A 20,703-nucleotide genomic window follows, 5' to 3' on the forward strand; every position below is an offset into this window, starting at 1 on the left:
AGATAAGTAGATGCAGGTAAGAGATAGTGATTGGCAGGTGCGGGGGAGGAGGGGAGAGCAGATCCACCAGGGGACGGGTCAAAGGTAAGGAGAGAAAGGAAAAAATAAGGGGGGGAAGAAAAAAGAGAGATAGGCTAAGAAGGGGAAGAAGAGAAGAAACATGGGTGGGGGGGGTGGTTGTGGGGAAGTGGGTGGGGACTCTGCACGCATCAAGGTTGGGTCACAACTGTGGGAGCAAAGTTGGGCACCTCTTCCACACCAGGTTGTGTTACAAGTTCTGTGCAAAGTTCTGCACCTAGTTGGCTCTGAACTGTTCCATGATCTGACATTGAACCCAGGGGCAGGCATGGTAGTGTAGGGGTAGGCACGGTTGTGAAGGGCAGGCATGGTAGTGTAGTGGTTAGCATAACGCTATTACCGCACCAGTGACCCGGATTCAATTCCGGCTACTGTCTGTAGGGAGTCTGTACCTTCTCTCCATGTCTGCGTGGGTTTCCTCCTGCTGCTCTGGTTTCCTCCCACATTCCAAAGACGTACAGGTTAGGAAGTTGTGGGCACGTTATGTTGGCCCCGGGAGCGTGGCCACACCTGCGGGCTGCCCCCCAGAACATTCTTCGCAAAAGATGCATTTCACCGTGTGTTTCGATGTACATGTGACTAATAAGGAGATCTTATCTTACTTTCTGGCAGGCCTACCAATATGCTAAGGATTTCATTGTAGGTATCTATCAGGTTTTTCTATACAATGCCCATCAGTCTTATCTGATTCCTCGGGTGCAAAACTAATATGAAACCTTTCCCTCCGACTTGTTGGCAACTTCACTATCCTCTCCACAGCCCAGCTGACTACAAGCCCTTTATGCCCAGTGTGATGCCATATTCAGCACCAGAATCTACGCTATCCTCCAAATTATGTACTAGGGTTGTGTGAAATAATGTGATGTGTCTTCATCACCACAGTTTCCTCCCTCATCCTGCACAGCCATGTCAGACTACAGTTCTCTGGTACATAGGTCAAAAAGAACCCAGGATGAGGTTGTGGTGGTGGGAGTATGGAATGCAAGCTTGCATCCTGTGGGTTGAAGTAAAAATAGAATGTGAAAAGGAAAAAGGTGTATGCATATATGTCATCTTTGATGCTTCTGGAAGTATTGCTGGCTGCGACCTCAGCAATAAATATCCCACTGCTGGCTAGCGTTTCTCTCCCATGAAATTTAGAACATGCAGCGAGATATTTCCACTCAGAATGCCGCTTCTCATTTGCATCACTTTGCCCAGCAAGAGAAAGGGAAGTGCGCAGTGAGCATTATGCTATGTGTTTGGTTGATATGGTTGAACTGCTGGTAGAGTGTGCAAGCTCTGAACGTACATTAGAGCATGTTTGTTGGACATGAGTCCTGATTGATAGAAGTTGCAGGCAGTTCAGTGAATGAGGCAGTGACCCTGAGGCAGGTGGTGCAGTTGGTAGGATATGGCATTTGCAGGTGTATTATCTCACCTTTTCACTCATTACATTTTTTACAATTATAGTCATGGAGTCATAGAGCAACACAGCACAGATACAGGCCCTTTGGCCCAACAAGTCCATGTTGACCATGGTGCCCAGCTAGTTAGTCCCAATTTCCTGCATTCAACCCATATCCCTCCAAGCCCCACCCCTCCATGTACCTATCCAAGTGCTTTTTAAATGATACTATTGTACCTGACTCAACCACTTCCTCTGGTAGTTCGTTCCATATACTCACCACCGTCTGCGTGAAAAAGTTTCCCCTCAGGTCCCTTTTAAATCTTTCCCCTCTCACCCTAAATCTGTGCCCCCTAGTTTTGACTCCTCTACCCTGGAAAAAAGACTGTTACCATCCACCTTATCTATGCCTCTCATAATTTTAAACACTTCTATAAGGGTCACCCCTCATTCTCCTACATTCCAAGGAATAAAGACCTAGCCTGGCCAACCTCTCCCTATAACTCAGGCCCTCTAGTCCTGGCAACATCCTCATTACTCTCTGTAATTTCCATCACCATCAATGATATTCCACCACTAGAACCATCCTACAATATCCTGGTATTTAACTAGCTCTCTCTGGATTCCATGGGACCTAACCTTCCTGAGAAACCTACCAAGTGGGACCTTGTCAAAGGCCTTGATAATGTGCTAATAGAAAACATCCACTGCACTACCCTCATCTACCCTTTTGGTTACCCTTTCAAAAAACTCTAAAATATTCATCAAGCATGATTTTCCACGCACCAAGCCATGCTGACTCCTCCTAATCAGATCCTGTTCCTCAGCATCTTCTGGGGAACTGGGGAAATTACTAGAGGGAAGTGCGCGGTGAGACTGTCAGGCTGACTAGTTTGTAGTTCCCTGGCTCATCCTTGCTACCCTTCTTAAACAATGGAATGACATTAGACACCTTCCAATCTTTTGGAACTTCACCAGTGGCTAATGATGAAGCAACTATCTCTGCAAGGGCCTTTTCTCTAGCCTCCCACAAAGTCCGAGGATGCACTCAGTCAGGTTCTGGGGGTTTATCCACCTTAATATGCTGTAAGCCTGCAAATACCTCCTCCTTGGTGACATGAATGTTCTCCAGAACATCTCCACTTGTTTTCCTTATCTCTTGAGCATCCATGATTTTCTCCTCAGTACTCACCGAGGAGAAACATTCATTAAAAATCCCACCCATCTCTTGTGCTTGAGACAGGTGTCCCTGCTGATCTCTAAGGGGACCTACTCTCTCCCTAGTCACTGCGCACTTCCCTCTAGTAACTTCCCCAGTTCCCCAGAAGATGCTGAGGAACAGGATCTACCAGCACTTGGAGAGATAGCTATAGAACCTCTTGGGATTTTCCTTAACCATGCCTGCCAGATCCATCTCATACCTTCTTTGCCTTCCTGATTTCCGTCTTAAGTGTATTCTTAATCTTCTTATAGTCATCAAGGGATTCACTCATCCCTGACCTCCTAAACACAATGTATGCTTCCTTCTTTTTCCTGACCACAGCCTCAATTTCTCTCAACAGCCAAGGTTTCCTAAACTTGCCAGGTTTACCCTTCACCCTAACGGGAACATACTTCTCCTGGACTCTTGATATCACACTCTTAAAAGCCTCCGACTTGTCATTTGTTCCTTCAAGCAGGCTCACCCAATCAACTTCTGCTAGATCCTGCCTAATTCTCCCAAATTTAGCCCTGCTCCAGTTTAGGACCCCAACCTGTGGACCTTTTCCATCGCTATCTTAAAACTAATAGAATTATGGTCACTAGAGCCAAGGTACTCCCTGACTGCCACTTCATTTACTTGACCTGCCTTGTTCCCCAACAGACGGTCCAGTATTGCACCCTCCTGAGTAGGGTCCTCTATATATTCACTCAGGAAACTTACCTGGACATGTTTCACAAACTCCACCCTATCCAGGCCCTTAACACTCTGGGTGACCCGGTCAATGCCAGGGTAAATTAAAACCTCCCACTAACGCAACCCTATTATTCTTACAACTATGAGCAATTTCTCTACACATCTGCTCCTCAAGTTCCCACTATCTACTGGGGGGGGTCTACAACCCCACTCGATTGACCCTCCCCCTTTTCCTTCTAAGTTCTGCCGATACGGCCTCACTGGACAATCGCCCAAGAATGTCATGGAGTCATACAGCATAGAAACAGGCCCTTCGGCTCAACTCATTCATGCCGACCAGGGTGCCCACCAAGCTAGTCCCATTTACCTGCGTTTGGCCCATATCCCTCTAAACCCCTCCTATCCATGTACTTATCCAAATGTCTTTTGTATAATGACTTATAAAGTCAGAAAATCTTATTTATTAATGCTATTCATAAAACAAAATTCAAATGTATATAACACAAAGCACTCATGTGAACATTTTCACATCATGTTACTCCCCAAAGCTGAGTGTTTGATAACTTTATCTGAAATCCAAAGTTATCTGAATGTAAATTGTCATTGGTACACACACACACACACACACACAAGAGAGGCAGACTACTTTTATTCTATCAAGAGGCTCTTATGTATATAAATGTCTTCTTTTCATTCAGTTGTCACACTCGTCTCTGCTCACATTAGACACTTAGAGATAGGGAAGTGCCTCTGGCCCACAGTGAATAGATCTTGTGCCTCTTTCAGCCATGAGTAGACTGACCAGATCTGACAACAACAGCTTCCACTCGCACAGCTCCTTGCACAAAGTTAAATGATTTATGGTGCTTTGCAGCAACAAAAATCAATACCAGGACACATAAGGGCAGGTGACCAAATCCTTGAACAAAATCTTATCAAGGAGGGCCCACAGGACAAGAAGTGGAAAGGCAGAGAAGTTTAGGGATGAAATTCTAGACCTCAGGGCATTTTCAACTGAAGACAGAGCTGCCAAAGGAAATTGGAATGAGCAAGAGACCAGAAGGAGCTCAGATCTTGAAGGGCTGTAGTCTTGGAGAAGATTACAAAAACAGGGAGAGGTGAGAGCAGAAAGAAAATTTTAAAATTAAGATTAAACTAAGCATTGCTGTTATTTCCTCCCTTCTTGCTTACCTGTACCTCTGTCACGCCTGAAGCATCTATAACCTGGAACATTGAGCTGCCAGTCCTGCCCTTCTCTCAGCCTGCAAACGCTGGGAATACTCAGTAACTGAAGCAACGTCCTGAGTAATCTACTGAATTGGACAAAGTGCAAGTGAATCTCTGCTTCACGTGAAAGGACTATTAGAGTCTCTGAATGGCGGGAAGCATCACGTTAATAGGGCAGGTGATGTATCTCCAGCTGTTGCGTGGGAAGGTGGCATGAGAAGGGGAGTGGCTGGTGAAGATCAAAGAGCAAATCAGGAAGTTGCCAAGGGAATGGTTCCTTTGGAATGTTGAAATGGGAGAGGAATGGAAGCTGTGTCTGGTGTTGGAGTCTCATTGATGGTGATGGAATATACAGACAGCAATTCATTGAATGTGCAGGCTGCTGTGGTGGAAGGCGAGGACAATGGCTACTCAATCCTCACTCTTCCTGGGAACAGAGGTGGTAAGGAGGGGAATGTGATGTAATTCAAAGTCATCCAGAAATGCTGGAAGGAACTCAGAAATACATTTCCCACTCAAAGAAATATGCTGTTCTGAATAGAACAGAAGCCTATTGCTGCTTCGAACTGTGCCCACATACAGACTGAAATCTCCCTCTAGCTAACAGCACAATATATTAAGGAGGGTCTTTCACTTAGACACAACAGACTGCAGATGCTGGAATCTGAACCACAGACAATCTGCTGGAGGAATTCCATGGGTCAAGCAGTATCTGTGGGAGGAAAGGAATTGTCGGTTTTTGGGTTGAACCCCCTTTTGACCTGAAACGTCGACAATTCCTTTCCTCCCACAGATGCTGCTCGACCCGCTGAGTTCCTCCAGCAGATTGTTTGTTGCTCCAGTACCTTTCATGTCCTTGTCTGCTCCAGTCTGGATTACAGTTTTTGTCAAAGTGTAGTGCTGGTGTCTGGGTCCAGGAGTTACTGTCCTGATCCAGAAACCTGACCCTGGGATCACCACTGATGACCTGATTGCTGGGATCTGGAGTCGGACATTAACACCTTGTTCTCATCTGTGGGAAAAGAAACAGTCAACATTTCAGGTCGAAGGCCTTCAGGTAGGACTGAAAAGGAGACAAAAGAAATTTGTAAAACTGCACAGTGAGGGGTGGGTAAAACTGAGGTGACCATGGGGATAAGCACTTAAACAAGGGTATCTAATCAGTGACTGAATGGGAGCAGTTGGACAGTGAGAAGATAGACAAAAGATCCTAGACAAAAGAATGTGGGAATTGCAAACTGCAGAGCAGGAGGACCTGTTCAGCATTTGTTGTGAGAAATCCACATGGCTGTCACGTGACAGTAACGACAATGACCCCCACTGACCGGAGGACAGCATTGCTCCTCTGATCGGAAGTGATACTACTGTCAGTCAAGGTGCCGCTCCACCCACCCCTCAGGTGTGAGAGTATCTTTTGCCTCTGAACTTGCCTGACCAGTACCCTTTGTCTCTGAACCTGCCTGACCATTGGCTGTGGCAGGAACCTTTGCCTTTGACTCCCACACCATTGGCTCATTTAAATCACAACAGTGAGGCTCCACCCAGCCTCCTAGCACCATAAAAAGGGCTGCAATCTCCTAACCCTCCCTCTTTTGATGACCCCAGGAGTAGTGAGACAACGCTGCAGAGGTCACTGGTAAGAGTGCATCACCACATGGTCTGGGAGCATTCCACTCAGACTCCGGGTAGTATTAGAGCCAATGCTAGTGTGGGACAGGCATTGAAGTGTTATATCCTGAAGTTGTACATTGTGTGTGTGTGTGTGTGTGTGTGTGTGTGTGTGTGTGTGAGAGAGTGTATTTTACCCCAGTTGCGATCCCCTCTCGTGTTCGTGGTATCTTGCGTGTGAGTGAGTGTGTGTCTGTTCCTATCCATTCTGTCCCGCGTTTGCCTTTGTGATTAAACTAGTTTTGGTCTACAAAGCTCGTGTCCAGAGTCCTTGATCCTTAAGATAGAAAAGAACAATTTCACACAACAGCGTTGGATTGGATATGTCTTCTACTCGAGAGATATAAAATAGCGAGCTGAGCTAATATCACAGATGGATGAATGATACAGCCTAAGAAATCAGAAGTTGTACAATTCAACGCAACAGACACAAATTGCTGGTCAGGCAGCATCTATGGAGAGAGATAAACAGTGATGGTTCGTGTTGAGACCCTTCATCAGGACTGATACAATTCAATATTGAGTCCAGAAGATTGTAACGTGCCCAGACAGAAAATGAGGTGCTGTTCCTCAAGCCTGCATTGGGCCTCACTGGAACAGTACAGGAGGCCATGGACCCATAGACCACAGTGGGATTGGGATGGAGAATTAAAGTGGCAAGCAAGGGAAGCTGAGGGTCACCCCTGCAGACTGAATGCAGGTGTTCCCCAAAGCGATTACTCCCCGCTGCCTCCGGATCTGACCTCTGCCCCAGCCGCCCCCAGGATGAGACCTCTCACACTGCCGCTGGGTCCTACTGCTCCTCTGCTTTCACTAACACACCCCACCCTCCCCTGGTCTCCTAAACCTCCCCCCACCCCTCGACCCCCCCTTCACTCCTCTGAGCCCCCAACTTCCTCCTGCCCCACCTTCCCTGACCCCTCTAACTCTCCTCTCTCCTCCGACCCCTCCAATCTCTACCCTCCCCTAACTCAATGTAACTGCACTGTGTAATGAATTGACCTGTGTGATCAGTATGCAAGACAAGTTTTTCACTGTACCTCGGTACAAGTGACAATAATAAACCAATACCAATACCCCAGCTCCAACCCCTGCCGCATCTTCACTATCCCCTCCAACCTTCCCCTCTATGAGGCAGAACATTCTGTCCCTAGCAGGAGCCTTACCTTTGTCCCCCTGCGCCCGCACCTCAACGAGTTCCATGCCCACCATGACGCCGAGCTCTTCTTCCGTTGCCTCTGTCTCCGGGCCTACTTCTTTGGCAAGGAGTCCCCACCCCCAACGATGACCCCCTTCTCCCGCCTTAAGCCTCTTCCTCCTCTTGGGCACCTCGTCCTGGCCTTCTGCCTGCTCTGGATTTCTTCATCTCTAACTGCCGATGGGACATTAACCGTCTCAACTTCACCTTTCATATCACCTATTCCAACCTCACCCCTTCTGAATGCACTGCCCTCCACTCTCTCTGCACTAATCCTAATCTTACTATCAAACCCGCAGACAAGGGTGGCGCTGTTGTAGTCTGGCGAACTGACCTCTACATTGCCAAGGCCAGACGCCTCCTCTTACTTATTCTTCAACCTGGACCCCACCAAGGCGCATCAGGTCTTTGTCTCCCGCACTATCACTGACCTCATCGCCTCCGGAGATCTCCCCTCCACAGACTCCCACCTCATAGTTCCCCTACCCCGCACTGCCCATTTCTACCTCCTACCCAAGACTCTCAAACCCAAATGCCCTGGTAGATCCATTGTTTCTGCCTGCTCCTGCCTCACTGAACTTGTGTCCTCACATCTTGGCTCCATTTTGACCCCCTTGGTTCAGTCCCTTCCCACCTACGTCCGTGACACTTCACGTGCTCTCCATCACTTCAATAACTTTCAGTTCCCCGGCCCTGACCGCCTCATTTTCACCATGGATGTCGAGTCCCTGTACACTTCCATCCCCCATCAGGAAGGCCTCTGTTTCTTTCTTGATAACAGACCCAACCAGTTCCCCTCCACCACCACCCTCCTCCGTCTGGCTGAACTGGTACTCTCCCTCAACAATTTCTCTTTTGGCTCCTCCCACTTGCTCCAAACTAAAGCTGTAGCCACGGGCACTCACCTGGGCCCCAGCTACGCTGCCTTTTCATCGGCTACATGGAACAGTCCATGTTCCAAGCCTACACTGGTAAAGCTCCCCAACTCTTTCTCCGCTACACAATGACTGCATTGGTGCTGCTTCCTGCACCCATGCTGAGCTCATCAATTTCATCAACTTTGCCTCCAACTTCCAGCCTGCCCTCAAGCTCACTTGGTCCATCTCTGATACCCCTCTCCCCTTTCTGGATCTCTCCATCTCTGGAGACAGATTAGCCACAGACATCTTTCACAATCCCACTGACTCCCACAATTGCCTTGACTACACTTCTTCCCACAGTGTCACTTGTAAGGATGTCATCCCCTTCTCCCAGTTCCTCTGCCTCTGCAGTATCTGTTCCCATGATGAGGCTTTCCATTCCAGGACATCAGGGGTGTCCTCCTTTATCAGTAACGGGGTTTCCCTTCCATCACCACCAATGCCGTCCTTACCCGTATCTCCTCCACATCCTGCACATCTGCCCTCACACCCTCCCCCCGTCAACATAACAGGGACAGGATTCCCCTTGTCATCGCCTACCACCCCAGAAGCCTCTGCATCCAACACATCATTCTCCGCAACTTCCGCCACCTCTAATGGGATCCCACCACCAGGCACATCTTCCCCTCACACCTTCTCTCTGCTTTCCGCAGGGACCACTTTCTCTGTGACTCCCTTGCTCACTCATCCTTCCCCACTGATAAACCCCCCTGGCTCTTATGTCTGCAACCCCACCAAGTGCTACACCATTCCCGGCACTTCCTCCCTCACCACCATTCAGGGTCCCAGACAATCCTTCCAGGTGAGGCAGCGCTTCACCTGTGAGTCCAAGGGTGTCATTTACTGCATCTGGTGCTCTCAGTGTGGCCTCCAGTACATCGGTGAGACCCGACGCAGACTGGGTGACCGCTTCTTTGAGCACATTTGCTCCGTCCGCTGCAACAGCCAGGAACTCCCAGTGGCCACCCACTTCAATTCCACATTCCACTCCCATACTGACATGTTTATCCATGGCCTCCTCTACTGCCACGTTGAGGCCAGATGCAGGTTGGAGGAACAACACCTCATATTCCACCTTGGGAGTCTCCAACCTGACAGCCTTAACATCGATTTCTCTAACTTCCAGTAACACCTCCCCTTCTTTGTCTTCCCCTCCCCCCACTCCTTTGTCTTCTCTTATTCCTGTGGCTCCCTTCTCCTGTCTTGATGACCTGCCCATCTCCTTTCCTCCTCAATCCTTTATTCCATGGTCCACTGCTCTCTCCTACCAGATTCCTCCTTCTTCAGCCTCTTCTATCTATCGCCTCTCAGCTTATTACCTCTTCCCCCTCTCCCCCACCCACGTACCTTCCCCCTCTCACCTGGACTCACCTATCACCTGAACTCACCTATCCCCTGCCTGCGTGTACTCCTCCCCCTCCTCCCACCTTCTTATTCTGGCTTCTGCCCTCTTCCTTTCCAGTCCTGATGAAGGGTCTCAGTCCGAAACATCAACTGTTTATTTCCCTCCATGGATGCTGCCTGACCTGCTGAGTTCCTCCAGCACTTTTTTGTGTATTGCTCCAGATCGCAACATTTGCAGAATTTCTTGCGTACTCAATCTGTGTTTGGTTTCTCCAGTGCAGAGAATGTGGTGAACACTGGATGTAGTACACTAGATTGGAAGAAGTGCAAATGAATTGCTGCTTAACCTGGAAAGACTGTTTGGGTCCATGGATGGTGGGAAGGGAAGAGGTGAAAGGATAAGTTTTACACCATGTGTGGTTGTAAGGGAAAGAGGGGTGATTGGTGGGAATGGAAGAGTGGACCAGGGAGTCTCTGTTCAGTTCTGACAAAACGTCTCTGACCTGAAAGGTCTCTGACTCCTTGACCTTTACCATAGCCTTGGAGAGGGATAGGAGCAGATGATATGGGAAAGTATTTAACTGGGGGAGGGGGAATTATGATGCTATTAGGCAGGAACTTGGGAGCATAAATTGGGAACAGATGTTCTTGGGGAAGTGCACAGCAGAAATGTGGAGGTCGTTTAAGGAATACTTGCATGGGGCTCTGGATAGGTTTGTCCTATTCAGGCAGTGTAAGGATGGTGGAGTGAAGGAATCATGGTTGACACGAGATGTAGAATATCTTGTCAAGAGGAAGAAAGATGCTTACCTAAGGTTTAGAAAGCATGGATCAGACAGGGCTCTGGAGAGTTACAAGGTAACCAGGAGAAAGCTTAAGAATGGACTTAGGAGAGCTAGAAGGGGCCATGAGAAGTCCTTGGTGAGTTGGATCAAGGAAAACCCCAAGATGTTGTACACGTATGTGAAGAATAAGAGGATGACTAGAGTGAGGGTAGGACCGATCAGGGTAAAAGAGGAAACATGTGCCTGTGTTGTGTGAAATCATTCTTGTTTGTCTTAAGGATCAAGGACTCTGGACACGAGCTTTGTAGACCAAAACTAGTTTAATCACAAAGGCAAACGCAGGACAGAATGGATGGGAACAGACACACACTCACTCACACGCAAGATACCACGAGCACAAGAGGGGATCACAACTGGGGTAAAATACACACACACACACACACACACATACACAAACAAGCACACAATAACAATGTACAACTTCAGGATATAACACTTCAATGCCTGTCCCACACTAGCATTGGCTCTAATACTACCCAGAGTCTGAGTGGAACACTCCCAGACCATGTGGTGATGCACTCTTACCAGTGATCTCTGCAGCATTGTCTCACTACTCCTGGGGTCGTCAAAAGAGGGAAGGCTAGGAGATTGCAGCCCTTTTTATGGTGCTAGGAGGCTGGGTGGAGCCTCACTGTTGCGATTTAAATGAGCCAATGGTGTGGGAGTCAAAGACAAAGGTTCCTGCCACAGCCAATAGTCAGGCAGGTTCAGAGACAAAAGATACTCTCACACCTGAGGGGTGGGTGGAGCTGCACCTTGATTGACAGTAGTATCACTTCCGATCAGAGGAGCAATGCTGTCCTCCGGTCAGCGGGGGTCATTGTTGTTACTGTCACGTGACAGCCATGTGAATTTCTCACAACAGCCTGCAGTAAAAAGAGGTAGGGCAGGCCCTTAATGAATACTTTGCCTCGGTTTTCACCGGAGGGAGAGACCTTGACATTTGTGAGGATGGCGTATGACAGGCTGATATGCTAGGGCATGTCGATGTGAGGAAAGAGGATGTGCTGGAACTATTGGAAAATATTAGGATAGATAAGTCACCAGGGACGAACAGGATATATTCAAGGTTATTACGGGAAGCTAGGGAGGAGATTGCTGCACCTTTGGCGACAATCTTTGTGTCCTCACTGGCCACAGGAGTAGTGCCGGATGATTGGAGGGTGGAAAATGTTGTTCCTTTGTTCGAGAAAAGGAGCAGAGATAACCCTGGGAATTACAGACCAGTGAGTCTTACTTCAGTGGTGGGCAAATTACTGGAGAAGATTCTCAGAGACAGGATTTATGGGCATTTAGAGAAGCATAGGCTAATTAGGGACAGTCAGCATGGCTTTGTGAGGGGCAGGTCGTGCCTCACAAGCCTGACTGAATTCTTTGAGGATGTGACGAAGCACATTGATGAAGGTAGAGCAGTGGATGTGGTGTACATGGATTTTAGTAAGGCATTTGATAAGGTTCCTCGTGGAAGGCTTATTCAGAAAGTCAGGAGGCATGGGATCCAGGAAAACTTGGCTCAGAATTGGCTCGCACATAGAAGGCAGAGGGTGGTGGTAGATGGAGCGTATTCTGCCTGGAGGTCGGTGATCAATGGTGTTCCACAGGGATCTGTTCTGGGACCCCTGATCTTTGCGATTTTTATAAATGACTTGGATGAGGATGTGGAAGGGTGGGTTAGTAAGTTTGCTGATGATACAAAGCTTGGTGGTGTTGTGGATAGTGTAGAAGGTTGCTGTAGATTACAACAGGACATTGATAGGATGCAGAGCTGGGCTGAGAAGTGGCAGATGGGGTTCAACCCAGATAAGTGTGAAGTGATACACTTTGGGAGATCGAATTCAAAGGCAGAATACAAGGTTAATGACAGGACTCTTGGCAGTGTGGAGGAACAGAGGGATCGTGGGGTCCACGTCCATAGATCCCTCAAGGTTGCCACACAGTTCGATAGGGTTGTTAAGAAGGCGTATGGAGTGTTGGCCTTCATTAGTCGGGGTATTGAGTTCAAGAGCCGCAAGATGATGTTGCAGCTCTATAGAACTCTGGTCAGACCACACTTGGAGTATTGTGTTCAGTTCGGTCGCCTCATTATAGAAAGGATGTGGAAGCTTTAGAGAGGGTGCAGAGGAGATTTACCAGGATGTTGCCTGGATTGGAGGGCATGTCTTATGAGGATAGGATGAACGAGCTAGGGTTTTTCTCTTTGGAGAGCAGGAGGATGAGAGGTGACTTGATAGTGGTGTACAAGATGATAAGAGGCATAGATTGAGTGGACAGTCAGATACTTTTTCCCAGGGCGACAATGGCTAACATGAGGGGGCATAACTTTAAGGTGATTGGAGGAAGATATAAGGGGGATGTCAGGGGTAAGTGTTTAACACAGAGTGCGGTGGGTACGTGGAATGCACTGCTGGCAGAGGTTGTGGGGGCAGATACATTAGGGACATTTAAGAGGCTCTTAGATAGACACATGAATGATAGAAAAATAGGAGGCTATGTGGGAAGGAAAGGTGAGATAGATCTTAGAGCAGGATAAAATGTTGGCACAACATTGTGGGCCGAAGGGCCTTTACTGTGCTGTGGTCTTCTGTGTTCTGTGAAATGTTGACTTTGTTCTCTTCCCACAGATACAACCTGACCTGTTGAGTATTACCGCATTTTCGGTTTTTAAGATTGCCAGAGTCTACAGATTTTTTGGTTTTTCTTAACTCCATATTTTCATGGGTGAAGTTCCCCATAGTAAGGTGAAAGAGGAATCTGGGAATTACATTGCCTACATCATTAGCTGGGCATTGCAAGGGACACTGACACAGGTAATCCTGGCCAACTATATACACTATGAGTCTTTCAAAATGAGTCTCCCACTTCCAGCACTTGGACAATGGCAAATCCCTTCAAGTCTTCAACCAAAGAATTCACTAGACCAAGTCCAAGCTCAGGCAAGGATATTGATATTGGTATTGGTTTATTATTGTCACTTGTACCAAGGTACAGTGAAAAACTTGTGTTGCATAACGATCATACAGATCAATTCATTACACAGTACATTGAGGTAGTACAGGGTAAAACAATAACAAACTACAGAGTAAAATGTCACAGCCACAGAGGAAGCACAGTGCAGGTAGACAATAAGGTTCAAGGACATGACAAGGTAGATTGTGAGGTCAAGAGTCCACTTTATCGTACTAGGGAATCATTCAATAGTCTTATAACAGCAGGATAGAAGCTGTCCTTGAGCCTGGTGGTATGTACCCTCAGGCTTCTGTATCTTCTGCCTGATGGGAGAGGAGAGAAGAGAGAATAACCCGGGTGGATGGGGCCTTTGATTATGCTGGCTGCTTCACCAAGGCAGCGAGAGGTATAGACAGAGTCCATGGAGGGGAGGCTGGTTTCCATGATATGCTGGGCCGTGTCCACAACTCTCTATAGCTTCTTGCGGTCCCGGGCAGAGCAGTTGCCATACCAGGCCATGATGCCTCCAGATAGAATGCTTTCTATGGTGCATCAATAAAAGTTGGTGAGTGTCGAAGGGGACATGCCAAATTCCTTTAGCCTCCTGAGGAAGTAGAGGCACTGGTGTGCTTTCTTGGCCGTGGCATCTACATGATTTGACCAGGACACTGGTCAAATCATGTAGATTCATGATGTTCACTGCTAGGAACTTGAAGCTCTCAACCCTCTCGACCTCAGCACCATTGATGTAGACAGGTGCATGTACACTGCCCCTTTTCCTGAAGTCAATGACCAGCTCTTTTGTTTTGTTGACATTGAGGGGAAGGTTGTTGTCATGACACCATGTCACTAAGCTCTCTAGCTCCTTTCTGTACCCCGACTCATCATTATTTTGGCCTACTATGGTGGTATCATCTGCAAACTTGGAGTTAGAGCAGAATCTGTCAACAGTCATGAGCATTTAAGGAGTAGAGTAGGGGGCTGAGGATGCAGCCTTGTGGGGCACCAGTGTTGAGAATAATCATGCTGAAGGTGTTGCTACCTATCCTCACTGATTGTGGTCCATTGTTACCTTGTTATGACCTTACATCTTATTATTAAACACATATTAAATAAATAGCAGGATTAATAATGATGTATAGGTCCAGGAACAATAATAAAAGTAAGTTTAAATCATATTATTTTGTAAGATATCTTTATATTCCACAACTATATTCAGCTGTTAGTAAAATAAAGGAATTGGAATTGGTTTATTATTGTCACATGTACCAAGGTACAGTGAAAAATTTGTCTCCCATACCACTCATACAGATCAATTCATTACATACTGCATTGAGGTAGTACAACGTAAAAACATAACAGAGTGCAGAATAAAGTGTAACAGCTACAGAAAAAATGCAGAGCAGGTAGACAATAAGATGCAAGGTCATAACGTGGTAGATTGTGAGGTCAAGAGTCCATTTTATCATACTAGGGAACCATTTAATAGTCTTATAACAGTGGGATAGAAGCTCTCCTCAAGTGTGCTGGTACATGCTTTCAGGCCTTTGTAACTTCTGCCCGATGGGAGGGGGGAGAAGAGAGAATGTCCAGGGTTGGTGGAATCTTTGGCTGCTTTACAGACAGAGTCCATGGAGGGGAGGCTGGTTTCATGATTTGCTGAGCTGTGTCCACAACTCTCTGCAGTTTCTTGCAGTCACGGGCAGAGCAGTTGCCATACCAAGCCACAATGAATCCGGATAGGATGCTTTCTGTGGTGCATCGATAAAAATTAGTAAGGATCGACGGGATATACCAAATTTCTTTAGCCTCCTGAGGAAGTAGAAGCGCTGGTGAGCTTTCTTGGCCATGGCGTCTACGTGGTTGAACCAGGACAGGCTATTGATGATGAAGTGGCAAGCCAAACAATATCTTGATTTATTATATTGGTTCTTCTTCATTTTTTTTCTTGGATACAAGTCTTTTAAGATGGAATGCTTTTATAAGTCCTGAAAGATTTCACATTGTTGGTTTTCTTCCTGCTTTTCTTTGTTCACATTTGTATTTAAGCTATTCTTAAAGGCATAACAGATAAATTGAAAAAGTCTTCTGCTATTTAGTGTGTGATTCACTGTGCTTATATTGTCGTAAATAGAGGTACTCAAGAGTAATTAAATAGATAAGCAAACACAACTTGTTACAAATAGAGCCAAACATTCAAGTGACTGACCTGCAGTGAATCTCCAAGTAGAAAGTCCTTTTGTTATGAAGATCATTGGTAATGTTTGCATGAGTGTCAAAGTGGTAAACATTGCCAACCACAGCTTTCTATAATCAAAGTAAGAGGTTTGCCACACAGCCTCCTCTGAAAATTATAGCTGAAAATTGAGAGAACAAAGATAAATTGTGATCCAATGTGCTTTAATTAATTGGTGTGTACATAAGTGGCATTTAGACAGACACTTAAGAAAGCAAGGCATAGAAGGATATGGTCCCAATGCAGGTGGATGGGATTACTACTAGCTGAAGTCCAGGCCATCGAGAACAAAGTTGATGAACTAAAAGCGAGACTGACCTACCAAAGAGAACTGAGGGACTGCTGTGTGCTGTGTCTCACCGAAACGTGGCTTACGCCTGCTTCATCTGACCACGCCATACAACCTGAAGGCTTTTCACTTCACTTGATGGACTGTACAACATCCTCGGGGAAAGCAAGAGGAGAAGGGGTTTGCTTCCTAATCAACTCCTCGTTGTTGTCAGACATGACAGTCTTGGCGAGTTCCTACTCACCCTGCTTGGAATATCTAACGTGAAGTACTGCCCATACTACCTGCCACAGGAGTTCACTTCAGCTATCCTGACAGCAGTCTACATCCCACCCCAGGCGGGTGTGAAGCCTGCACTCAATGAACTATACTCTGTGGTCAACAGCCTTGAAATGGGACATCCTGAGGCCCTCTTCGTTATAGCCAGTGGCTTCAACCAGGCCAACTTCAGGAGTGTGTTACCAAAGTACTACCAGCACGTCTCCTCTCCCACCAGGGGCCCAAGCAACCTTCACCATTGGTACACAAGCATCAAGTGATATTAAACATCCATTAGCAACATAGGAGTAGTCAATGGTGCCCCACTTTATGTGCGAGCCTGCAATCCTCACAGAGCTACGTGTTTGCTCCATTGCTCTCTGACAATATGACCTGGACTGCTATTGCCTCTGGACTGCCGAGGTTGAAGTTATGCCAGATGTAAGTGGCTTATTCCAGTGAGAACAACCTTACTGAAAAGCAGATGCTTCACAAGCTATTCCTCACCGAGGTTCTGGTGGCAGCATGGCTCACATAGCACCCTGATTGATTAACTCTGTTGAGACCCCATCCTTTATCCTGCCCCTTCAAGCTGATTGTCCTGCTCTGTGTGCCCTCTACTCAAATTTCCAGTCATTCTACACTCCAAGGGTTTTGGCTGCTAATGGAGCCAAGATCAGGGGCAACAAAATCCATTGGCAACAAAATTATTGAAGGCAAAATGCATTGGCATCTGACAAGCTGCTACTTGTAGCCTCAGTGACTTCGAGGAGCTCAGCAGGCACCAAACCTGTGTAGAATCAGCACCATGTTCTAGCAGGTCAATCAACAATCAGCCTGCAAGAACATGTTATGATCTTTAACTTGTGCTGGCAGGGAGGGTTCCTTGCTGTAACTGAACAAGTGTTCAGCAGTGGGAGGCATAAGTTTCAGAACAGATGTGAAATTAGCATTGCATGTTGAATGATTTAAGGATCTGTCTACTCTGCATATCACAAGATCACAAGATCACAAGATCACAAGATAAGGGAGCAGAAGCAGGCCATTCGGCCCATCGAGTCTGCTCCAAGGAAAAGGGAAAAAGAAATGGGGTGGGAAAAAAAAACTATTCTAATCCCATTTGCCAGCCTTATCCCCATATCCCTTGATACCCTGACTATTTAGATATCTGTCTATCTCCTCCTTGAATACCCCCACTGATCTGGCCTCCACTGCTGTGCGTGGCAAGGAGTTCCACAATTTCACCACCCTCTGGGTAAAGAAACTTCTCCTCATCTCTGTCTTGAAACTGTACCCTCTAATTCTAAGATTGTGCCCTCTGGTCCTGGACACGCCCACCAAGGGAAACAGCCTAGCCACATCTACTCTATCCTTACCTGTCAACATTTTAAATGTCGCTACGAGGTCCCCTCTCATCCTTCTGTACTCCAGCGAGTACAGTCCAAGAGCCGACAAACGCTCATCATACTTAAGCCCTTTCATTCCTGGAATCATTCTCGTAAATCTCCTCTGAACCCTCTCCAACGTCAGCACATCCTTCCTAAGATGCGGGGCCCAAAACTGCGCACAGTATTCCAAATGAGGCCTCACTAGCGCCCCGTAGAGCCTCATCAACACTTCCTTACTTTTATACACTATACCTCTCGAGATGAATGCCAACATAGCATTCGCTTTCTTAACCACCGATCCAACCTGGTGGTTAACTTTTAAGGTATCTTGTACGAGTACCCCCAAGTCCCTTTGTACTACCGCACTATCAATCTTCTCTCCTTCTAGATAATAATCTACCCGCTTATTTCTACTTCCAAAGTGTACAACTGCACATTTCTCAACATTGAATCTCATCTGCCATTTCCTTGCCCATTCTCCTAAACTGTCTAGGTCCCTCTGCATTCTTTCTATTTCCTCTATGCTCCCTACTCCTCCACTTATCTTGGTGTCATCCGCAAACTTAGCCACACAACCATTTATTCCATCATCCAAATCATTGATGTACAAGGTAAAAAGGAGAGGCCCCAACACCGACCCTTGCGGCACACCACTAGTAACCGGTAACCAACCAGAACGAGATCCTTTTATTTCCACCCTTTGCTTCCTGCCAACCAGCCAATTCTCCACCCATTTTGCTACCCTGCCCATAATTCCATGACCTCTCATCTTATTAATCAGTCTCTTGTGAGGCACCTTATCGAAGGCCTTTTGAAAGTCTAAATACACAACATCTACCGCCTCTCCCTTATCCACCCTACCTGTGATTTCTTCAAAAAACTCCAATAGGTTGGTCAGACAGGACCTCCCCTTCACAAAACCATGTTGACTAGGTCCTATCTTGCCTTGCGCCTCTAGGTATTCGGTAACCTCCTCCTTGAGGATAGACTCCAATAATTTTCCCACCACTGACGTCAGACTAATAGGTCTGTAATTGCCTTTGTGCTGCCTCCCACCTTTCTTATACAACGGAACTACATTCGCTACCCTCCAGTCCTCCGGAACCATGCCAGAATCTATCGATTCCTGAAAAATAATCGCCAACGCCTCCGCTATCTCCACAGCCACCTCCTTCAGAACCCGGGGATGCACCTCATCCGGTCCGGGAGACTTATCAGCCTTAAGCCCCTTTAGTTTTCCAAGCACCTTCTCCCTATTAATCTCAATTGAACTCAGCTCCAATTCGTGAGACTCCTGACTAATGGGCACATTGCTTATGTCCTCCACGGTGAAGACCGATGCAAAATATTCATTCAATTCCCTTGCCATCTCACTATCATCCATTATAATACCTCCTGCACCGTTATCAATTGGTCCTATGTCAACCCGTGTCTCTCTTTTATTCCTTATGTATTTAAAAAAACTCTTAGAATCCTTCCGAATGATACCAGCATCACAGGCACTAATATCCTTACCAACGTTGCAGGTGATGGCAATTACTCTACAAATGTGTGTGCATGCATTGGTTTCCATGTTGGAACCAGTTCAGTTGGCGTAGTGCTTAACTGTGGCTACCCTGATAAAGTTTGTCACAGCATCCATGTTTGCTGATACCGCGCTAGAAATCCTGCTGGAGGAAGTAGAGATGATCTAGGGTGAGAGAGGACGCAGAGGTAGCTGATATTGCACAGAAGAGAAGATCGCCCAAGAGGTCAGAGCCAAGAGACTTGATCCCAAAACATGGCTCCAGTGCTCCAAAAAAATTAACGATTAAAGACTCCATGTCATAAACATACCTCAATGACTGAACCCCCACTAGCTTCACAGACTCAGCACACTTTGCTCACCATTTTACTGCACAATGGCATTCACCCCCCACACTATTGCATGCTCCTCAGACACTGCTTGCACCCAGCCACAGTTTGCAGCTCTTCAACAATGAGAGGCATCATTCCCAAATATCTTTTCTTCCAGGAACAATAAGTGTGAAACATGCTGACTAGAGGAAGGTCGGCATAAACCTATCAAATCGCCCACTCCAATAACGCACTGCTAGCTTTGATTAAGGAGGAAGAGCAGAGGCAGAGGTCACAACTCCAGCTTCCTTCTGAATATGCAAATATGACTGATCCCAAATAGCCCAAAGTCACCCTCAGTACCAGGATGAACATCGTCCTGTTGTGACCTCAGACACAGCAGTCTAACTATGCTGGCATTTTCCTGGAAACAAGCTCCATCCTGCTGCATGGAACAGGTGACAAGAGCAACAGTTACATCTACGACATATTGTAACCTTATCCCATCCACTGAAATGAATGCAGGTAGCAACGGGAGGAGGAGATCAATGAGAGCTATCAGCATCATCAGCACTGTGTGGAATTTAGGTGTAACTTAAAGAATTACAGTGGAACTAGGCAGAGGCCAGCAACATTCTGAGGCATGAAAGGGACATTACAGACCCACTGGGGTTAAAAGAAAGGAGGATACAGTGGTGTTGCTTGAGGTGACAACCTCACAGAGCCAAGGTCCAGAAGAAGTCAAGGAGTAATACAACATGAAAACAGGCCTTTCAGCCCAACTCGTCCATGCTGACCAAGGTGCCCACCTATGTTAGTCCCATTTGCTTCCATTTGGCCCATATCCCTTTAAGTCTTTCCTATCCATATAAGTATCCGAATGTCTTTTAAATGTTGTTACTGTACCTGCCTCAACTACTTTCTCTGGGAGCTCGTTCCATATATTCACCACCCTCTGCATGAAGAAGTTGCCCCTCAGGTTCCTTTCAAATCTTTCCCCTCTCACTTTAAACCTATGCACTCGACTTTTTTGTTCCCTTTCCCTGGGAAAAAGACTGTGCATTCACCCTGTCTATGCCCCTTGTGATTCTCTACACCTCTATAAAGTTACCCCTCAGTCTCCTATGCTTCAAGGAATAAAGTCCTGGCCTGCCCAGCCTCTCCCTATAACTCAGGCCCTTGAGTC

At 46.8% G+C, this 20,703-nt stretch overlaps 1 protein-coding gene across 1 annotated transcript in view; it reads right to left on the minus strand.

The window, feature by feature from the left end:
• Positions 1–20,703, minus strand: part of LOC127569494 (uncharacterized) — a 534,065-nt gene that overhangs the window by 501,314 nt on the left and 12,048 nt on the right. The window lies entirely within an intron of this gene.

This window comes from Pristis pectinata, chromosome 4, assembly GCF_009764475.1.
Source record: "Pristis pectinata isolate sPriPec2 chromosome 4, sPriPec2.1.pri, whole genome shotgun sequence".
In the NCBI taxonomy this organism is placed as follows: Eukaryota; Metazoa; Chordata; class Chondrichthyes; order Rhinopristiformes; family Pristidae; genus Pristis; species Pristis pectinata.